This window comes from Ursus americanus, chromosome 5 (genome assembly GCF_024610735.1).
Source record: "Ursus americanus isolate L20-20 chromosome 5, mUrsAme1.1.p, whole genome shotgun sequence".
Lineage (NCBI taxonomy): Eukaryota > Metazoa > Chordata > Mammalia > Carnivora > Ursidae > Ursus > Ursus americanus.
In genome coordinates, this window is record NC_142131.1 from 11310208 (window position 1) to 11333040 (window position 22833).

Genomic DNA, 22833 nt, shown 5'->3' on the forward strand with positions numbered 1-22833 from the left:
CAAACATGTTTTCATTGAAACATGTTAACATGTTTTATTTTGTAGGATGACTATCAATAAAAGGAATGCAGAAGACAACATTTTTATAATAAGAGAACAGGCACTACATTAAAACTATACTAGGTTGAATTTTTACTGAAGTTATAAATCTCTAATGTTAATATTTCTTACAAATCAAATAAAATTTGGTCTTTTATGAGCTGCTTTTATAGCTCTATGACCTGCATTTTGCATGGATGTTTCTTCCAACTAAACTCATGGATAAACTCATGGATGTCTAGAACCATCTCCTTTTTCATGGCTGCATTTCCAGTGCCTGGTCGTTAACCTTAAACACAAATCAATACTAAATAAATATCAGAAGAGAGAATAAGTGAATAAATGAATATATGTAGTTAGAGGACACACGCCTTTGTATAATCTTTTTTTAAAAGTGGGAGAGAGGGGGAGAGAGAGAGAGAGAGAGAGGGAGAGAGAGAGAGAGAGAGAGAGAGAACAAGAGGGCTGAGGGAGAAGCAGATTTCCCACTGAGCAGGGAGTCCCACACGGGGCTTAATCCAGGACCCTGGATTATGACCTGAGTTGAAGGCAGACGCTTAATGGACTGAGCCACCCAGGCGCCCCTAACCTTTGTATAATCTACCTTAATTGTCCATTTTAGAGTCAGGGTATTTTAGAGAAACCACTTAATGACCGTCATACTACAGTACTAAAGCAGACAGAATGATCAATAGAAATATTCCCAGTAATACCTTTACACGTAGAAAATATAACTTTGTTAGGAAGGTTCATTTGTGAAGCCTCAAAATTACATCTAAGGTTCTTGCCACTTGCTTATGTTTTACAGTCATGCGCAGTGCGCTGGTTGCCTAGGAGGACCGCTCCGTCCTTCAGGTTCAGGCTGTGACTAAGAAGCCTGGTCCACTTGCCAAGTAACAAGTCAATTAAACTTTTAATGATTGAAAGATGTGTACAAAAGATAAGTCTATTTTGCAAATTAATCAACAAATGGTACTGCGCACTAAACTCTTCGAGATAAAAGCTCAGCTACTGGAACAAAAGCTGTTCTCTCACATGTAAACAAAGAAGTAAACAGGTTAATTTCACTTCTCTCTCCCTGCCCCCTCCACCCCAGAGTACTTGAGGTGTATCAGGCAAGAACCGCGCCCAAGCAATCAGTCAAGAAGAAGGGCTGATGTATGTAAAAAATGTATACATTTTCTCCCAGATAATCAGCTTTTCTTTTTCTTCTTCTTCTTCTTCTTCTTTTTTTTTTTTTTTGATTAGTGGGATCAGGAAGAAAAAAGATAGTGATGCTTTTATCCACCTTTGGCTGTCACAGTAAGGTTATCCAATGCTAAAGATACTGGATGGCAGACTACTAGAGAGCGGGGTGAAGGGGAAAGGAATGCTTTATTTATTTCCCAGGAGTCACAAGCCATTGGATTTTCTATACTTCTAAATGAGAGTCCAAATATCTCAGCAACGGTTTCTGCATTAAAAAACCTCTATTGGGGTTGGGGGGACCCTATTGAAAATGTCTTTTAAACCCCTTAGTATCCAACTTGAAGAATTTTAATATTTAGTTCTAAATTTTCCAATTACTGTTATTGACTGGAACAAGAAGTTTATCAAGTAAATGGCAGTGTACGAAGAAGTCTATGTAACTGTGTACACATGAACCACATTTCAGTCTACCCCTCGGAATTCTTCAACTGTGCGACCTAATTGTTGCTGTATTTATTTTGAAGGAACCGAGCTTCTTCGCATGTTGTATGTGATTTAGTAAAATCTGCTGTGTATGCATTACACACAAGCAAGAGGGAATAAGTTGGCGTCTGGAAAATATATGTAACTTCGGTTGGTATCAGAAGGCTCATTTCTGTTCTCACTTATATTTAACATTCAATGAATTAATAAAAATACCTTATTTTTAAATTATTTATTTTAAACATTTATTACAGGCAATAGTTGGACTTGGGAAGAGTCAGTGATATGGGGTTATATCTCTTGATTTTACTGTTTCCAGTGAATTAAATGGTATTACTTCCCCATATGCTACTTAAACTATGGCAGTGCTAAGTATCCCAATTAAAATTATATCTGCTTTTTCGGTAAATAAACTTTCCAAGGGACAGTTTTTCAATTTAGGTTGGCAGGAATGTTCCTTTTCCACTGCTTCCCTGGGACCAGGAGCAAGAGTAGGATTTCCATTCTTCAGAGGCAAGAGATAGGCTGCGGGGAGAGTGGGAAGTTCCCAGGTCCTGCGAAGTCATCATAGAGTCGGTGGGTACAGGGTCACCCAAACAGCTATAGAAGGCTGCATACTGGTCTCCTCCAGTTCACCATTTGTTTCTGGTTTTATTCTTTTTCTTTTCATCACCACCTCCCCAACTTTGTTAGATTTTAATCTTGTGTATTTTTATTCTGCACTTTTAGAGGGATCAACTTTTACTGAAATACAATGTGCACATAAAAAAAAAGTTCACAAATCCTAAGTCACAGCTTGGTACATTTCTAGCAAGTCAACAAGTCCCACTTACCACATCGCAGAATAGTCACTCGTTCATTGGACAGTCATTTGAGTGCCACCGAGGTACCTGGCACTGTGCTGAGCGCTCGAGGTAACACTAGTGTGGGGAAGATGACATCACGGTTTCTGACTTTGTGGCACTTGTGTTCTAGTTAAAGAGACGGACCAAAACCAGCAAGTTATTACTGACGCCAATTAAGAAGGACCAGTCAGGGTCCTGTGATAAAGACTGACAGGCAAAACTTAATATTTGTGGTCAGAGAAGACCAAATCTGTTCATGAAGGAGGATGGAACAGAAAGAGCAAGCACGGGTGTGTCCTTGTCAATTCTTGCCACTCTCCCCGTCCCCTTCCATCATTCTGTGCGGAACACACCGGCTCCTCACTCTTTCTTAATCATGAACAACCCAAGCAAGATCGGGCTTTAGGGATTTTACATTTGCTTGTCCCTCTGTTGAAAATACTCTGTTCCCAGAGACCCGCAGTATTCAGCTCATTCACTTCCTTATGGCTTTTAATAAGCATTACCTACCTAACAGTACGATATTTTATCTTGATTTATTTTTTAAAATTCTGATGCAAATTCCAGACTTTTGTCTTTTAACTTATATACAATAGTCCAAGAGGATGACTCCTTTCCTCCACAACTGTGGAGGTCGCGAATCCGTACAATTCCCTACTGCATGGCAAAAAGCCTGTAAGGAACCTACTCTGAAATCGTAAATTGTGGCTTGTAACGCTCATCGACAATGTCATCAATATGACTTTATTTTTAATATGGAAAAATTAACTAAACTTTATTGATCCGTGGTTCTTTTTATTCCACAGGAGTTTACAAAAGACTTTTGAAAGAAACATCAACTCTTGCACATCATTACATAATTCTTCTGCAAATAAAACAAACAGTATCAATAGATGGTAAAAAAACAAAAACAAAAAAACACTCCAATCACCTGAAAGAGTTAATGTTGTTTCCAAAGCATCTTTTATTCAAAGCAGTTTTTAATAATGTCCTTTAATACTGCAAAGAATAAGAAAAAGTTGCCATTTGGGGAGATACAGTATTTAAACTCTGAAAAAGTTTGAACATAATTCCTTCAGAGACTCAAATTCAAAACATTTCCATATTTTCAGTTTATAAACCATTTCTGTAAAAGCCCTAACACTCATCAGGAAAACTCTCAAATGTGTTCTCTAATTTTATACTAAATTGTACATTCCCTTTTTAAGATTTATTTAAGAGACAGACCAGCCTGAACATCCACGGAATCAGCCTGAGACGCAGGAAGATACATCTGGATCTCTACAAACGAACATCTCCAGCACTGAGCATTGAGGTACGAAGCGGGGAGCCGTGAAACCGCGCACAGATATCGGAAGATAAACGCAAGGGGGAGGAAGCTGCCGTGTTTGGGTGCCTAGAAGTGGTAGCCACCTGCACGGGGGAGCGGACGGACTCACGAACCGGCACGCGCTAGAGAGCAGACTGAGACCATGAGGCAGGGAACACGCGCCACCAGACTGAAAACCGGAGCTCTGGTGTGCTCACTACAACCAGACTGAGACCAGGAGCTCCGGGAGCGCGTGGGGGCGGCTGACGGCTGGCGATGTTAGAAACACAAAGGACAGAGACGAGCCGGCCCTGGAAGTGAGGGCTTGGACGCTGGGTGTGGGGCGCACATCCCGGGACGCTACGGGGTTGAGCAGCACCAACAGAAACGGAGTTAAAGTGGCCAGATCATCAGTGGAGAACTGTCCGCGATCCCTCTGTTCTGAGACAGAGGCTGAGATTCGGCCATTGCTGCTCTGACTCTCAGAAGAGGCACAGCAAACCGCCAGGGAAAGCCACCAGAGAACAAAAGCCTGGAAATACCGGCTCACAGGGTGCCCATCCCCATCCCGCCTCACAGGGTACACGGAGACTCTACCCAAACAGGGTTGCCTGAGTATCGGTGCAGCAGGCCCCTCCCCTAGAAGGCAGGCTGAAAAATCAAGAAGCCCATATCCCTAAGATCCCCATAAAACAAGGGCGCATGGCCTGGGTCCTGGTCAATAATCTGGGCTCTGGAAAACCCCGCAACCTCTCCTCATCAGAATGACGAGAAGGAGAAATCCGCCCCCCCCCAGCAAAGAAAAGACAATGAGTCTGTGGCCTCTGCCACAAAACTAATGGATATGGATATAAGCAAATTATCAGAAATGGAATTCAGAGTAACAATGGTCAAGATGATGTGTAGACTTGAAAAAAGTATTAATGAAAATGTTAATGAGAATATAGAATCTCTAAGGGTGGACATGAGAGCGAACTAGGCAGAAATTAAAAATTCTATGAGCCAAATGCAGTCAAAACTAGAGGCTCTGAAAGCCAGGGTGAATGAGGCAGAAGAACGTATCAGCGAATTGGAAGATGGGTTAGTAGAAGACAAAGCTACAATAGAATCTGGACTCAAAAAAATCCACACTCAGGAATGTAGATTATGGGAGATTACTGACTCAATGAAACAATCCAATGTCAGAATCATCGGCATCCCCAAGGGGATGGAGAAAAACAGAGGTCTAGAAGAGATATTTGAACAAATTGTAGCTGAAAACTTCCCTAATCTAGCAAGGGAAACAAACATTCGTGTCCAAGAGGCAGAGAGGACCCCTCCCAAGCTCAACCACAACAAAACCACACCACGTCACGTCATAGTGCATTTCACAAATATTAGATCCAAGGATACAGTACTGGTAGCAGCCAGGGCAAAGAACTTTCTCACATACCAAGGCAAAAGTATCGGAATTACGTCAGACCTGTCTACACAGACCTGGAATGAGAGAAAGGGTTGGGGGGCCATTTTTAAAGCTCTTTCAGAGAAAAGGATCCTTTTATCCATGCAGCCAAGGATCCTTTATCCAGCAAGGCTGTCATTCAGAATGGATGGAGAAATAAAGACCTTCCAGAATCGCCAGTCACTGACCAATTTCGTAAACACAAAACCAGCCCTACAGGAGATATTAAGGAGGGGTTCTATAAAAGTAAAAAGGCCCCAAGAGTGATACAGAACAGAAAGTCACAATCTATAGAAACAAAGACTTTACTGGCAACATGGCATCATTAAAATCATATCTCTCAATAATCAGTCTCAATGTAAATGGCCTAAATGCTCCCATAAAGCACCACAGGGTTGCAGAGTGGATAAAAAGACATGACCCATCCATTTGCTGTCTACAAGAGACTCATTTTGAACTTAAAGATACATCCAGACTGGAAGTAAAGGGATGGAATACCATCTTCCACGCCAATGGACCTCAAAAGAAAGCTGGGATAGCAATTCTCATATCAGACAGATTGGATTTTAAGCTAAAGACTATAGTTAGAGACACAGAAGGACACTATATTATTCTTAAAGGATGTATCCAACAAGTGGATATGACAATTATAAATATCTATGCCCCCAACAGGGAGCAGCAAGATACACAAGCCAACCCTTAACCACAATAAAAAGACATATAGATAAAAATACGTTAATAGTAGGGGACCTCAACACTCCACTATCAGCAATAGACAGATCACCGAAGCAAGAAATCAGCAAAGAAACAAGACCTTTGAATGCCATACTCGACAAGTTGGACCTCATAGATATATATAGAACACTACACCCAAGAACCAAAGAATACTCATTCTATTCTAATGCCCATGGAACTTTCTCAAGAATAGACCATGTTCTGGGTCACAAAACAGGTCTCAACTGATACCAAAAGACTGAAATTATTCCCTGCATATTCTCAGACCACAACGCTCTGAAACTGGAACTCAACCACAAGGAATAATTTGGAAGAAACTCAAACACTTGGAGACACAAGAACCATCCTGCTCAGGAATGATTTGATAAACCAGGAAATCAAAAATCAATTTAAACAATTTATGGAGACCAATGAGAATGAAAACACAACAGTCCAAAACCTATGGGATACGCAAAGGCAGTCCTAAGGGGGAAATACATAGCCATCCAAGCCTCACTCAAACGAATAGAAAAATCTAAAATGCAGTTTTTATATTCTCACCTCAAGAAGCTGGAACAGCAACAGAGGGACAGGCCTAATCCACGCACGAGGAAGCAGTTGACCAAGATCAGAGCAGAAATCAACGAATTAGAAACCAGGAGTACAGCAGAGCAGATCAACAGAACTAGAAGCTGGTTCTTTGAAAGAATCAATAAAATTGACAGCCCACTGGCAAGACTTATCCAAAAGAATAGAGAAAGGACCCAAATTGATAAAAGTATGAATGAAAAAGGAGAGGTCACAACCAACATCAATGAAATTGGAAGGATTATTATAAACTTTTATCAACAGCTTTATGGAAATAATTTAAGCAATCTGGAAGAGATGGAGGCCTTCCTAGAAACCTATAATCTACCAAGACTGAAACAGGAAGAAATTGATTTCTTAAACAGGCCAATTAATTATGAAGAGATTGAGTCAGTGATAAACAACCTTCCAAAAAACAAAACTCCAGGCCCGGATGGTTTTCCTGGGGAATTCTACCAAACATTCAAAGAAGAAATAATACCTATTCTCCTAAAGCTATTTCAAAAAATAGAAACAGAAGGAAAGATACCAAACTCATTCTATGAGGCCAATATTACCTTGATCCCCAAACCAGGCAAAGATCCCATCAAAAAGGAGAATTACAGACCGATTTCCCTAATGAACATGGATGCCAAAATCTTCAACAAGATACTTGCTAATAGAATCCAACAGTACATTAAAAGGATTATCCATCATGACCAAGTGGGATTCATCCCAGGGATGCAAGCGTGGTTCAACATTCGCTAATCTATCAGTGTCATAGATTTTATCCAGAAGGAATAAGCCAAAAATCATGATTCTCTCAATAGATGCAGAAAAAGCATTTGACAAAATACAGCATCCTTTCCTGATTAAAACCCTCAGAGTGTAGGGATAGAGGGTACATTCCTCAATCTCATAAAAACCATCTATGAAAAGCCTACAGCAAATATCATTCTCAATGAGGAAAAGCTGGAAGCCTTTCCCTTAAGATCAAGAACACGACAAGGATGCCCACTCTCACCATTATTATTCAACATAATACTAGAAGAAGTCCTTGCAACAGCAATCAGACAACAAAAAGGGATAAAAGGTATCCAAATCGGCAAAGAAGAAGCCAAAGTGTCTCTCTTCGCAGATGACATGATCCTCTATATGGAAAACCCAAAAGAATCCACTCCCAAACTATTAGAAGTTATAGAGCAATTCAGTAATGTGGCAGGATACAAAATCAATGCTCAGAAATCAGTTGCATTTCTATACACAAATAATGAGACTGAAGAAAGAGAAATTAGGGAATCCATCCCATTTACAATAGCACCAAAAACCATACGTTACCTTGGAATTAACTTAACCAGAGACGTAAAGGACCTATATTCTAGAAACTATAAATCACTGTTGAAAGACATTGAGGAAGACACAAAAAGATGTAAAACTAGTCCATGCTCATGGATCGGAAGAATTAACATAGTTAAAATGTCCATGCTACCCAGAGCAATCTACACTTTCAATGCTATCCTGATCAAAATACCAAAGACATTTTTCAAAGAACTGGAACAAACAGTCCTTAAATTTGTATGGAACCAGAAAAGGCCCCGAATCGCCAAAGAACTGTTGAAAAGGAAAAACAAAGCTGGGGGCATCACAATGCCAGATTTCGAGTTGTACTACAAAGCTGTGATCACAAAGACAGCATGGTACTAGCACACAAATAGACACACAGACCAATGGAACAGAATAGAGAACCCAGAAATGGACCCTCAGCTCTTTGGGCAACTAATCTTTGATAAAGCAGGAAAAAACATCCAGTGGAAAAAAGACAGTCTCTTCAATAAATGGTGCTGGGAAAATTGGACAGCTACATGCAAAAGAATGAAACTTGACCACTCTCTCACACCATACACAAAGATAAACTCCTAATGGATGAAAGACCTTGATGTGAGATAGGAATCCATCAAAATCCTAGAGGAGAACATAGGCAGCAACCTCTACGACATCGGCCACAGCAACCTTTTTCATGACACATCTCCAAAGGCAAGAGAAACAAAAGATAAAATGAACTTATGGGACTTCATCAAGATAAAAAGCTTCTGCACAGCCAAGGAAACAGTCAAAAAAACTAAGAGGCAGCCCATGGAATGGGAGAAGATATTTGCAAATGATGCTACAGATAAAAGCCTGGTATCCAAGATCTACAAAGAACTTCTCAAACTCAATATACGAGAAACAAACCATAAAATGGGCAGAAGATATGAACACTTTTCCGATGATGACATAAAAATGGCTAACAGACACATGAAAAAATGTTCAAAATCATTAGCCATCAAGGAAATTCAAATCAAAACCACACTAAGATACCGCCTTACGCCAGTTAGAATGGCAAAAATTGACAAGGCAAGAAACAACAATTGCTGGAGAGGATGTGGAGAAAGGGGATCCCTCCTACATTGTTGGTGGGAATGCAAGTTGGTATAGCCACTCTGGAAAACAGTGTGGAGGTCCCTTAAAAAGTTAAAAATTGAGCTACCCTATGACCCAGCCATCGCACTACTGGGTATTTACCTCAAAGATACAGACGTAGTGAAGAGAAGGGCCATATGCACCCCAATGTTCATAGCAGCATTGTCCACAATAGCTAAATTGTGGAAGGAGCCGAGATGTCCTTTAACAGATGACAGGATTAAGAAGTTGTGGTCCAGGGGCGCCTGGGTGGCACAGCGGTTAAGCGTCTGCCTTCGGCTCAGGGCGTGATCCCGGTGTTGTGGGATCGAGCCCCACGTCAGGCTCCTCCGCTAGGAGCCTGCTTCTTCCTCTCCCACTCCCCCTGCTTGTGTTCCCTCTCTCGCTGGCTGTCTCTATCTCTGTCTAATAAATGAATAAAATCTTCAAAAAAAAAAAAAAGAAGTTGTGGTCCATATATACAATGGAATATTACTCAGCTATCAGAAAGAACGAGTTCTCAACATTTGCTGCAACATGGATGGCACTGGAGGAGATAATGCTAAGTGAAATAAGTCAAGCAGAGAAAGACAATTATCACATGATTTCTCTCATCTATGGAACATAAGAACTAGGAAGATCGGTAGGGGAAGAAAGGGATAAAGAAAGGGGGGGTAATCAGAAGGGGGAATGAAGCATGAGAGACTATGGACTCTGAGAAACAAACTGAGGGCTTCAGAGGGGAGGGGGGTGGGGGAATGGGATAGACTGGTGATGGGTAGTAAGGAGGGCATGTATTGTATGGTGCACTGGGTGTTATACGCAACTAATGAATCATCAAACTTTACATCAGAAACCAGGGATGTACTGTATGGTGACTAACATAATACAATAAAAAAAACATTAAAAAAAAGAATATAGAGTTCAACGAAAAAAAAAAAAAGATTTATTTAAGAGAGAGAGAGTGTGTGCAAGTGTGAGTGAGCATGAGTGGGGGAAGGGCAGAGAGAAGAAGAAAGAGAGAGAATCCCAAGCAGACTCCCCACTGAGCATGGAGCCCCGTGTGGGGCTTGATACCAGGAGCCTGAGACCATGAGCTCAGCCGAAACCAAGAGGTGGATGCCCAACCGACTGAGCCACTCAAACTCCCCAAGACGTCTATTCTAACTAAAAAGAAAAATATGGTTGGAGAGATTCAATAAAAATCACTACTAATTAATGGTGCATTCAGTCACTTTGGTGAATTACAGCCTATAAATTAAATTATAAAAGAGAATTAAAATTAAGTTAATAAATTAAATTATTTCACCCTATTCTGAAATACTGGCCTTCATAACACCACATATTGCCATTACTGGGGGCCTGATTCTGGCTAATTATTCAGCTACATTTTATGTTTAAAGAAAACATGCTGGAATTGGCTATTAATAGGAAAAGAAAATTAAAAGGATGCCTCTCTTTTACTGAATTCCTACCATGGGCCAAAAATTATGCCAGGCAGTTCAAATACATAACCTCATTTAATCATGAAAAGAATAACCTCTCCTGTGTCTCCTCTCAACTTGCTCTCAATATTTCACTTTTTTTTAAGATTTTTTTTTTTTTTTTTTTTGACAGAGAGAGAGACAGCGAGAGAGGGAACACAAGCAGGGGGAGTGGGAGAGGAAGAAGCAGGCTCCCAGCGGAGGAGCCTGATGCGGGGCTCGATCCCGGAATGCCGGGATCACGCCCTGAGCCAAAGGGAGACGCTCAACGACTGCACCACCCAGGCGCCCCTCAATATTTCACTTCTGATCACCACATGTGTGGAGTCTGTCACACCCACCAAATCTCCAACACCAGCTGAATATCCTGCAATTCAATTCTGATTCGATTTACCTGGAGTTTGTGCAGACCCCACCCAGTGAGTGCTCATTTCCATAAAACTGCTTCCCCTTAAATTCAGACACCAACCATTAAGTCCAGGTTGTCACCTGTACTTCTAACTGACCAACTATAAATCAGAGACTCCTGTGACCCCTCCTTCGTAGGGTCACCCCAAACTGAGGAAAACAGCTTACTTTTCTAGATCACCAGTTTATTATAACATGACACAACTCAGGAACACCTACACAGAAGAGATGCACAGGGCAAGGTGTGTGGGAAGGGGAATGGAGTTTCCACACCCGCTCAAGGGGTTGGCACCTTCCCAACACCTCACGTTTGCCAACCCAGAATGTCTCCAAAGTCAGGAATTTTTGTGGAAGCTTCATTACACAGGCATGATCAATTAAATCACTGGCCATTGGTGATGATTTCAACCTCCAGCTTCATGGAGGTCCAGGGGTGGGCCTTAGAGTCCTAACTGTCTAATAACAAGCTCTAAATCACACCATGATACATTTTTAGTCAACATGTCCCAGTTACCACCTCATGGAACAGTCACTGGTTCATTCAACAGTCATTTGAGTGTCAGCTAGACAGCTGACATTGTGCGGAGCGCTTGAGATAACACTAGGGTGGTAAATAAGACATCACAGTCTCTGACGTCATGGTATTTGTATTCTACTCAAATGAGTAAACAAATTATTATCGATACTAATAAACAAGCAACGGTCAGGGTATTATGATAAAGATTAGCAGGCAAGACTTCATTTCAATATTTGTGGTCAGAGCAGATAAAACCTGCCTATATAGGCATCTGAAGTTTAGGCAATGAGGGAATCCTTGTGAATCACTTTTTTCCTCCCATTACACTTTGCAAAACAAAGAAATTCACTTGGAATCAGTATATCTGAAGGGTAGGTTGAGCTTTCCTATTTATTAACTAATATGATTAAGTTCATGTCACTAATTTCTATAAGCTTTACTTTCTTGGTCTGCAAAATAGGTGTACTAATACCCCAAAGGACTGAAATAATTTAATTATGTGAAAATGCTTTGAAGTGGTGTAAAGTGCTTTAAAATGTAAAATGTTGCTCTCTGTTGAATTCAAGCTGTTATACTAATGCTTACTCAACGTCTTACCATTTCCAGAAAATACATGCATATGATAGGAGGTTTCAATGCTTTAATACAAAATACAGACAGATACTGATAATTTTAGACCCTCTGAGACAGAGTGGGATAGGAATATAGAGTGTTTCAGAATAAAGAGGATCTTTTTGGCATTTCTGACAGAGAAATGTTATTTTCAAAACAACAGAGAAGAAATGGTGAGATGATACTCTAAAAAATTTTTAAATCAAATTATTAAAGCAATGGTTTTTAAAAATAATTAACATAATAGTTTAAGGAAATCCAATGTCATAAAAACAAGCCCTGAAAATTCACAGACACACTCATTGCAAATTATCCTCATATCCTTTTCCTTTTTTTTTTAAAGCAAGAACAGAATGAGTAAGACCTGCTTTAATGTCATTTTATGTGATAGTTATTTACTTCAGTATAAGTCAATTAAAAGCCAATAATGTATATGTGATACATGTATTTATGTTCAAATCTATTCATAAGTAAAATAGCAAAAATATAAGTAACAGAGAAGTGCAAGGTCCAGAAATTATCTCATTCTACTCTTTCCATAATTAACTCCAGTCTACCCAGAGTGGCTTTACTGTCCACTGGCCATGACTAGGGTACTCCCACTTCCTGGTCTTTGCATTGGTTATTCCCTCTGTTTGAAACTGTCTTCCATCAAATACCCATGTGGCACACTCCCTCACCTCTACCAAGTCTTTATTCAGGCACTATCTTTGTAGAGAGAGTCACAAGGTCTAGCCCATTTAAATTGCCACTCCCTAACACCATATTCGCAGTCTCCCTAACACTGCTCAGTTTTTCCCCATCACACTTAACCCTTTGAAATATTTTGTATAACTTTAAATTTTGTCTTGTCCAAATGGATTGTAAATTCTATTACAAAAGAAATGTATTTTCTCTCTTGTGCGTTGATCTACCCCCAGAATCTGTGCCTTGCCTATAACATACTAAATGCTCAATAAATATTTCTGAATGATGAATCATGGAGCCTTTTGTATGTTATGATTTAAGATGATACGTCATGTTCTTATTCTCTTGTCATTAACACTCCAACTAGTGAAGCTAGTTCTTTTTCCCTGACTACAAAATATCTTTCAGTTAGGTTACAATAATAAAAGTCTATGATATATGAAATGTTTGCAATTAGCAAAGGCACAGAAGAATTCAATTATAGTTAACCTGGAGTCCTGACAGCCTTCTCCCTCTGACTGCCCTAGATTAAATGTTATTATATATCAATAATTATCTCATTCTCCACTACATTTGATTACATAAGCTAACTAAAATATTCTATGAGCTATATGGATCCTGTTCCCTAATTAATTTCCAAATCCACTACCACCTACTTTGGCATCATTTAAGGAAGAATTAAATTTTTTTAAGTTTTTCTGAACTATTTTCTCTACTACACATCATACATAATAATGATACACTAATGGAAGAATAAGAGGCAGGACTCATCTCTTTGAACAGAGGAGGGAAAATACTATGAGCTAAGATAGGGAAAAACTTCAGTAAATGATTTTTAAAAAGAGTCTTATTATCTTAAAGACCAAAGCCAAAACTCCAGCCAGTAAAGATAGTTTCCTCGAGCCAGAAATACCTCCCAGACTACTGTAGAGCTTTATAAAAAGTATTCATTAGAGGTAATGCAGTTTATTAAGGCAATTCTTTTGTCATCCTTTTTTTTTTTAACCGGATACGTAATTATTCTTTATTACAGAATGATGTTTGAGATTACAGAAAATTTTAGAAATATATTTACTTTTACTTTTGTTTGGGAATAAGTTTTATCTTTTTTATCAACAGAGTAATCACTCCTGAGTAGATCCGAAACATTTATTGATGGTCGGTGTAAGTTATACATCTTTGCTAATGAAGGCAATTAATCTATTACCACAGATGGGTTCACACTATCTTTCCTGCACAGACAGCACCTTCTTCTTTCTTGCCACATTTAAATCTTCATGACCTCATTTTTCATCCAGGATGATAATTTGTTAGCTACTGACTGCTGTAAGAACCAATCTACCATCCACCCTCTCTATTAGGATTTATGCGCCAGTCTCCTCACTGCACAGAGGACTGGCACACACCCCGACGAGTGGTGGACGCTACCCAGCAAACGAGTGACAGCCTTGAAGCTCTATCAACATGTAAGAGGAGCTGAATTAACAACCTGATTCTTTACCCTTCTGAGCGTCATCCGGCTGAGGGAAAATGATTTTCCTTGCTTTGTTCATTGAACTTTCTAATTAAAGAAACTTCTCTAATCCTTTTCCTCAAGCTGACAGAGCTTGACTCTTCCAAGGAAAATTGCTGCTGATTTCTCAGGAGATGGCAACTTTATACATTCTTCTTTCTGCTTGGTTTTATCTGTCTCTGGCAATTGCAATTCTGATTTATCAGTTCCTATGCCCAAGCTATTAGCTGACTGAGTCCAGCTCTCAGTGAAGTATATGGGGCTAAGTGAAGTCATGGTTATTTCTTGAATGAAAAACAAAACGTGTTGCAGCACACTGAATATGTATGCCCCATGTGTACAACTTGCCACAATCGTTCCTAGTTAATACTTAAATACATGTGAGGTTTGCCGTTCCATTATCAAGCCCGAAAATGTTTAACATTTCAATGAATGTGACCAACTAATAAGTATGGAAAATAATTAAAATGAAACCATTCTTATGAAAAATGTTGAGGTTTAATAAAAAACACTAATGAATGAAGATTTATTTCTACGATTACATAGAACACATGTGATCTTGCTTACATATTAGAGAATTAAAATAGACATTCATGCTAAGAGCATGGGTTCGCAACAGAGTATTTGGAATCCTATTTGGGCTCTGTGACTCAGCAGCTATACGGTCATGAACAAGCTCATTAATCATCCTGCGCCTTGTTTTTCTCAAGTGTCAGATGGGTATGGTGGAGGACAGCCGAAAACCATCCATGTTCAGAGGCAGACAAGCACCCGGGAAACCACACGCTTGTTCACCCCGAGCCACAGCATTCACATCCAGCACTTGCATGAGTCACACGTTGAGGTGGATAAAGAATGTTTAGAGCGTGTACTCGTGAGGGTGGATAACAAAACTGAGCTGTAAATAAGAGGCTGCGAGTTTATGCCTACACGCACAAGCGGGCCGTAAGAGTCCACTAATTACTCGCATCCAGAAATGAGAGAAAGATATTTGGCTGGTTATATAGAGAAATTTAAAAAATATATTGTCACATCGTAAAGCCTATTGCCCAACTTACTAAGAGAGTAAAGATGCCTACTTATCATCAAGTAAAGGCAAAGACAGATGGGACAGGTTTTTAAAAATGGACTGTAAGTTTTGTTCTTAAAAAGCAGGATGCATCAATGATATTAAGTGCCAGACAAGTTTACCACGAAATCAGCTGGAATCCCAACAGTTGACCCAGGCAGTCGACACACTTTGAAAAACTGGCTTCCTAGGATATGGATCACATTCCCTTTCTTTAATTTTCTACTAGTCTGAGGCACTGTTGGTACTGTGGGTGTAACAACTAACTGCCCTATCGCTAAGGCTTATGTCTCCTAATTTTGCTGTAATAACTTCTTTTCCAGTCATCTGAAATAGAATTGGAGCTAATACAGGGATCGTTTGTATAATGGAATCTGTTCCTAAAGCCATGGGATTAACACGTGTACTTGACTCTGGCCGTCATCACGTGAGTTAAACGGGGTCACATGTACAACATGTTTAGCACAGTGCCCGGCTCTTTGTAAGTGGTCAAGGCAAGTTACCCATGGTCGTCGTCTTCATCATCATCACCATGTTCATACCCAGGGGACGCAGAATGAATTAGATCGATTGAGCATTGCCCTCGGGGAGTTTACATTTTATTGGGGAAGACAAAAAACAAACAAGTTAAAAATAAAGACAGGTTGAAAGTAAATAGACCAGAAACCTCAGAAGGTGATAAAGGCTGTGAAGAAAATGAACACGACAGGGAACTACAGCACAGCCGGAGGTCACTGATTTGTAGAGGACGCTGAGACAAGACTTCTGAGGCAGTGCTGCTAAAACCTGGAGTGCAAATGTGAAGGAGCAAGCCAGACATTCTAGAAACCAGGAGAAGGGCAACTGTGCAAATTTGAAACCACAAAGGAAACAGAACTGAGGCTGGAAAGAGCATGGCTAACATGAAGAGAAATAATCCCAGCATATACAGGGCACAGCAAATGAAGAAAGAAAAGATCAAACAAGAGGATGCCCAGGGAGGCAGAGTCAAGATAAGATGAAATACCAGTAAGGAAAAGAGGTAGCATGTCATCTGGGTACAAATGGAGAGCTACTGAGTAATTTTAAATAAAGATATGTTATGCTTTTATTTAATTTTTTAAATGATCAAGACCACTCTGGGCCGAAGGGGTCAAACAGGGAAACAATGGAGACCACTGAGAGGGCTGTAGCTGAGATCATCTGCAATTTTGAAAATGAGTTACTGTTTGAGAACGCAGGAGACCATACTCAAGCTGCGGGAAGAAGATGGCAGCAGGACTGCCTATGAAGGGTGTGCTTCAGTCACCTCGGTGAGAGGTAACAGCAGCAGAAGCAAAAGCAATAGAGACAAAGAGAAATGGGTGAGTTTGGGGGCTCCTAGAGTAGAGAAACAAGGGACATTTTACAGTTAGAAGTCAGAGGTGAAGAAGAAAGAGTCAAAGATTACCTTCAAGTCCCAGCTTAGGCAACGAACCATATTTCAAGGCCATCCATTGTTACCTTGTACCCCGTATACAACAGGACAAGCTGGTTTTATTGAAAGATTGTGTGTGTACGTGTGTAACACACTGAATAATCAAACAGATATGTCCAGTAGGCGGTTGGATAAACGGAGAGACTTGCAGAGACAAGTTTGAGAAAAACAAATATATACGGTACCATATGATTTCACTCATATGAGGAATTTAAGAAACAAAACAGATGAACATATGGGGGGAGGAAAGGGGGGGGAAACAAACCATAAGAGACTCTTAATGATAGAGAACAAACTGAGGGTTGATGGAGGGAGGTAGGGGATGGGCTAGATGGGTGATGGGTATGAAGGATGGCACTTGTTATGATGAGCACTGGGTGTTGTATGAAGTGATGAATCACTGAATTCTACTCTGAAACCAATATTGCACCGTATGCTAATTAACTGGAATTTAAATAAAAATTTGAAGGAAAAAATGAAAATAAATGTCATACAGTCAGCTTTCAACGTTACCATTATGAATATAGCTATTTATATTAAAAATATATATAGCGTGCGTGTGTGTGTGTATATATATATGTATATATGTATATGTATATACACACACATACATACACACCCAACCAGAGCAGATCCTGATCACTGCACTCTAACAGGGTCCCAGAGGTTCCCCACTGTGTAAGAAAATAACCCTTTAGAAAATTCATAGTGAGAGTTCCAGGAGGGTCCTTGAGATAAGAGCAAGGGAGCAAACACAGTGGTGGACAGTGGGGTGAGGAGAGATACTTAGGGACTACTTAGCAACCAATATGAGACAATTTCAGTAATTTCCTAACTTGCTCATTCTTACTGGAACACATCACCTGAATGTTATTCCTATTAATTATGTGAAGAAGAACGTCAACATAAAATCGGCAATCTAAGCTATAGATGTGGGTGAGACCTATTGGCATCAAATAAGAAATTTCTCGTATGCTTAGCATCAATCTTCCATGGAGTAGTGGAGAATTTCTGTACCTATTTTCTTCATTAGCAGCTGATGAGCAGAGGGCATAGAAAGGCTCAGACCAAACTAGAATAATCAGAATGAAAAGTTGCCCTATACCAGAGCTTCAAAAGCCACCATACAAGTGACAGGGATAAACTGACGTCATGAGAGTTTAGTGTATCTTCACTACAACAGCACATCAAAAATACCTCAGAAACCTCAATGGACACAGATGGTAAAAACAAAACAAAAAACAAAACAAAAAAATTTGGGTCTATGGAACCAAAGAACCAGAAAGAACCAGGAAACAGGCAGCCTGGACTGAAAACTTTGAAATAATAACTGTTCTACTCTAGCCAAATACCATGTAGAAACACTGAAGCCCCACCTCCAACCCCACCAGCAAAAACTGAGTGGAGAACCGGAAGGTCCACCCCTGCCACGCTCTAACAAATCACCCCAGTGCCCCTGCTCTGTGGTACTGGAGAAGACCAGGAGGGAGCTTTCTTCCCTTTCAGCCTCCCTATTTCCTCCACTCAGACCCACCCTGGTCACTGGAAACCACAGGTTGAATCTAGAATTTCAAGCCCACCCGGAACACAACGTCAGGCCACCCTTCAGAGAAGTGGTCTCAGAGCAAGCCTAGCAGGGCTTTCCACACTACTCAGCGGTAAGGAAGCCACGCCTGTCCTACAGGCATCCACACTGTGAGCACTATTCCTCCTCCTCCCAGCTCCCAGCCTAGGCAGAATGAGCAGAGACATGGTAGGTATCCTGCATGCCACCTGTAGCCAGAGTCCATGAAGAGCTGCCTCCCCTCCCCTTGTCAGAATCTGGACCTTCATCCCTACCTGGCAATAACAAAGCAATACCTTCTTCCTACCAGAGTGGTGTCAGAGGAGGCCTGCTCCAACACAATTTAAATAAGATCCAAAGTCTCATCACATAATTCCCTAAATGTTCCAGGTTTCAGCTGAAAATCACTCATCACAAGAACAACAAATATCTCAAGTTAAATGAGAAAAGACAACCAACAAATGCCTATAAGTTGACACCAATGTTAAAATTATTTGACACTTTAAATCAACCATAATAAAAATTAAAATGCTTCAATAAGCAACTGCAAATAGATTTGATAAAAACAAACGAATAAAAAATACAAAACTCAGTAAAAACTAGAAGACACAAAGAAGAACCAAACGGAAGCTTTAGAACTGAAAAACATGATCTTCAAAATAAAAATCTCAGCACATGGGCTTGACAACAAAATGGAGAACAGAGGGGGAAAATAATCAGGAAACTTGAATAACAATACAACAGAAACAGCCAATATGAACAATGAAGAAAGCATAAGTAAAAAAATTGAAAGAAACTCAAAGACCACTATATTCATAGATATAAATATGAAGGGGAAGCACAAGAGATATTTTTGTGGTGACAGAATAGTCTTTTATTTCAATTGAACCTATGAATGTGAATCTATAATTATTCCAAATAAAAGTTTTTAAAGAGAGAGAAAAATAAGAACTAGGAAGATCGGTAGGAGAAGAAAGGGATAAAGAAGGGGGGGTAATCAGAAGGGAGAATGAAGCATGAGAGACTATGGACTCTGAGACAAACTGAGGGCTTCAGAGGGGAGGGGGGTGGTGGAATGGGATAGGCCGGTGATGGGTAGTAAGGAGGGCACGTATTGCATGGGGCACTGGGTGTTATACGCAAATAATGAATCATGGAACTTTACATCAAAAACCAGGGATGTACTGTATGGCGACTAACATAATATAATAAAAAAATATTATTATATGAAAAAAATTCTAAGCTGGGAAATACTGAGGGAAAATTACTTTCCTAAACTCCAAATAATTTTTTAAAGATATTTATTTATTTTAGAGAGAGACAGAGAGAAAGAATGGAGGGGAGGGGCAGAGAAAAGGGGAGAGAGAGTCTTAACCATTCTTGGAGCTGAGCATAGAGCCCGAGGCTGCCTGATCCCATGACCCTGAGACCAGGACCTGAGCCAAAACAAAGAGTCGGGATGCTCAACCCACTTTGCCACCCAGGCGTCGCAAATTCCAAATAATGTTATCAAATACTTTGATTCAACAGTTAATTCAATTCTGACTTGAAGTATTTTTACTTAACTTTTTACCTATTTTATATAAAGGGAAATATGCTAAACATGTTATTTGTCCTTCTTCATCCCTAGTTATCATTTTTCTTTAAAGCTTATGTGATTCTAATAATTCGATTAGCTATAAGTAAAAGATTTATAAAGCCCACACTAGAGGGAATGCAATTTCACAAAGGCATGATTATTAGGAGCCAGGATCATGGGGCCACCTTCAAGCCTATCTGCCACAATGATAATTATACATTATTATTATTATTATTATTATTATTTATTATTAATATCTCTGAAAGAAATAGAGGCTATACCCTTATGTAAAAAATGCCTCTCCACCATTTTTGAAACACAAGTCTCAGATAAATTCACACAGGTAGATCAAGTAAAATCTGTGGTTTCCAGAATAATACCATCTATCACATAGGACCTAATGGTAAAATGATTGAATCTATCTGAATTCTTCTCTTTTTATGCCAATAGTATGGCTTGATTAAAAGTTAGTTATGGGTAAGAATCGTGACAGAGGGAACAAGTCTTAATTTATTTTTAATATAAAAATTAATAAATTTAAAAATGATAATTCATTGGCAAATCAGCTTTTCATACTATTAAAAAGCTTGTATTAAAATATTTTTGCCTAGGGGTGCCTGGGTGGCACAGCGGTTAAGCGTCTGCCTTCGGCTCAGGGCGTGAACCCAGCGTTCTGGGATCGAGCCCCGCATCAGGCTCCTCCGCTATGAGCCTGTTTCTTCCTCTCCCACTCCCCCTGCTTGTGTTCCCCCTCTCGCTGGCTGTCTCTATCTCCGTCAAATAAATAAATAAAATCTTTAAAAAAATAAAAAATTATAAAATAAAATATTTTTGCCTAATACTGTATTTAATCAAATCAAAACAATATAGATATGACAAGAAGGTGTTAAGATTAGGTTTTCAGATGACTAAGTCATGACTGTTATCTGGCTTAGACTTATTGTAAAATGTCATTTATTCTAAGCCGCACTCTGACGTAGCAGGGAGCAAAAAGAAAAAAAGAAAAACAAATGAGAATATCTGGGATAAGGAGTCAGAACAGCCTCCAGAATTTATGAAATATTTCTTGCCAAACCAGGCGTAAGGCTGTCTATAAATAAAGTGTCAATTCTGGAAGGGAAGTTGTAGTCTTCCATAATGCAGTGATGGAGAACTGGCTACTCTTAAGGAAACTAGTTCTATTATCCGGCGTTCAAAGTGCTCCCTATTAATTTGAGCAATGAGTTCTTTTAAGTGATTAATGCCCCAATACCCTATAGGTAGTGTTCCTCTATACATCAGAGATGGATAGTAACTCACCAGGACTTTCTTACTATAAGCACATTGAAAAAAAGAACAACAAATAGAATTAAGGAGCCCCATAGTGAGAAAATGTCCACTATATTAATGAAAACAAAGTACCTTATGACAACCCATTTAACTGAACAAAACCAAAATTCTTCATTCATGCGAAATGGATATTTGAAGATTATAATTACCTTATTAGTCCAAATGAAAAGACAAAAAACATAAAAAATTAGAAAATTTGACTGAACCATTATTAATTTGACTTGAGCGAATAGGCTCCCCATGTAACCATTCTTTTCTAGTGAATATAAACACAGAAATACGGCCAAGCATACAATATATTTCATGTCTTTTAGTTTTTCTTTTTAAATGTGATAGTCTAATATTTTACTGAATTTCCCCTCCACGTATTTTGTATTAAAAAAATGTAAACTTCTATAAGAAATTACACTCTTGGAAACATTTAACAACCCCCCCTTCGTCCCCATCCTCAAAACAGGGTTGACTAGAGTCAGCACTTGTTCTTGTTAGACTTCTTAATTTTTGCCAATTATGAAGACTGAGACTTAGTTTTCAGTTACAGAAAACAATTCCCAGTCAAACCACTGATATATTTGGAACTGTGGCTCATGTTAGTAACGATTCAAAGATGAAATATTTGGTTGAGAGGTTTTATATCTTGTCAGATTCTCCCATATCCTTTACTAAAAAAAATTATGTCTGTATGTGTCAAAATAAAAAAGAGTATAAAGAAAAAAACCAGTATGTTCAGCTAATTAGCACAAGTGACAGAAAATAGATTGCCCCAGTATGACACGACACAGGACTGTGCTGAAACAAGACTAATTAGAAATGACTTCAAATCCCATGAGTTTGCTCTGCATGAAAGGAAAACATGACAAGCAAATGTGGGAAAGAACATACAACCAGAGCCTCATACTCCATAAGTTCTTTTCCTACTTTTCTTACGGTTGTGCGTTGTCAGTTTCTTACACTGATTCTTTTTTTATATCTAAGTGTGAATCTTCTTTGCAATTCTGCTTGTAGCACTTTTTTCTTTCACAATCCACAGTACATTTGACCTTGACCATTTTACTCATGCCCATTGTTTCCTGTATACATTTACCTCAGAAATAATTTCCAATGTTAATTTATCTTCTCCCCCACTGCTACCAGCTAAATATATACCCTCCTCAACATACGCATGGACTATTGCTTCCTGACTCCAAGCTTTCTCTCCCTCATCCACCCCCACATCTGCTATTAAAGTAATTTTGCCACAATGTAAATGTTAAAACATCATCATCCTGCTTCAAACCAATTAGTGGTTTGCCATTAATTATAGGACAAAGCCTAACTTCCTTAGCAAGGCATGAACACCCTTTATAAACTGGTAACTTCCTGCATCTCTGGCCTCAGCTCCGACCATTTTTTTCTTCCTAGGTTCCTAATCCAGCCCTACTGAATGACTCTTAGCTGCCCATACTTGTGGTGCCTCTGCAGGAGTGGAGTGCAGGGGCAAGAGAGCAGTTTTCCCTCCTTGTCTACTTGGCCAACTCCGTTTTTTGAAACTTTGTTCACATGGTTCCTCCTCTACAAAGTCTTCCATTCCCTCCTAAGAATACAGAACAC

General features: G+C 39.5%; 1 long non-coding RNA gene across 2 annotated transcripts in view; it reads right to left on the minus strand.

Moving 5' to 3' along the window:
- The window catches only part of LOC123799280 (uncharacterized), a 512492-nt gene that overhangs the window by 186601 nt on the left and 303058 nt on the right, over window positions 1–22833 (minus strand). Inside the window, exon 3 of one of the 2 annotated variants that reach the window (XR_015724367.1) lies at window positions 2544–2681. The exons of the other annotated variant lie outside the window; for it this stretch is intronic. This is a non-coding gene — a long non-coding RNA (uncharacterized LOC123799280). The remainder of the gene's footprint in view (window positions 1–2543; window positions 2682–22833) is intronic. 2 annotated transcript variants of the gene reach the window in all.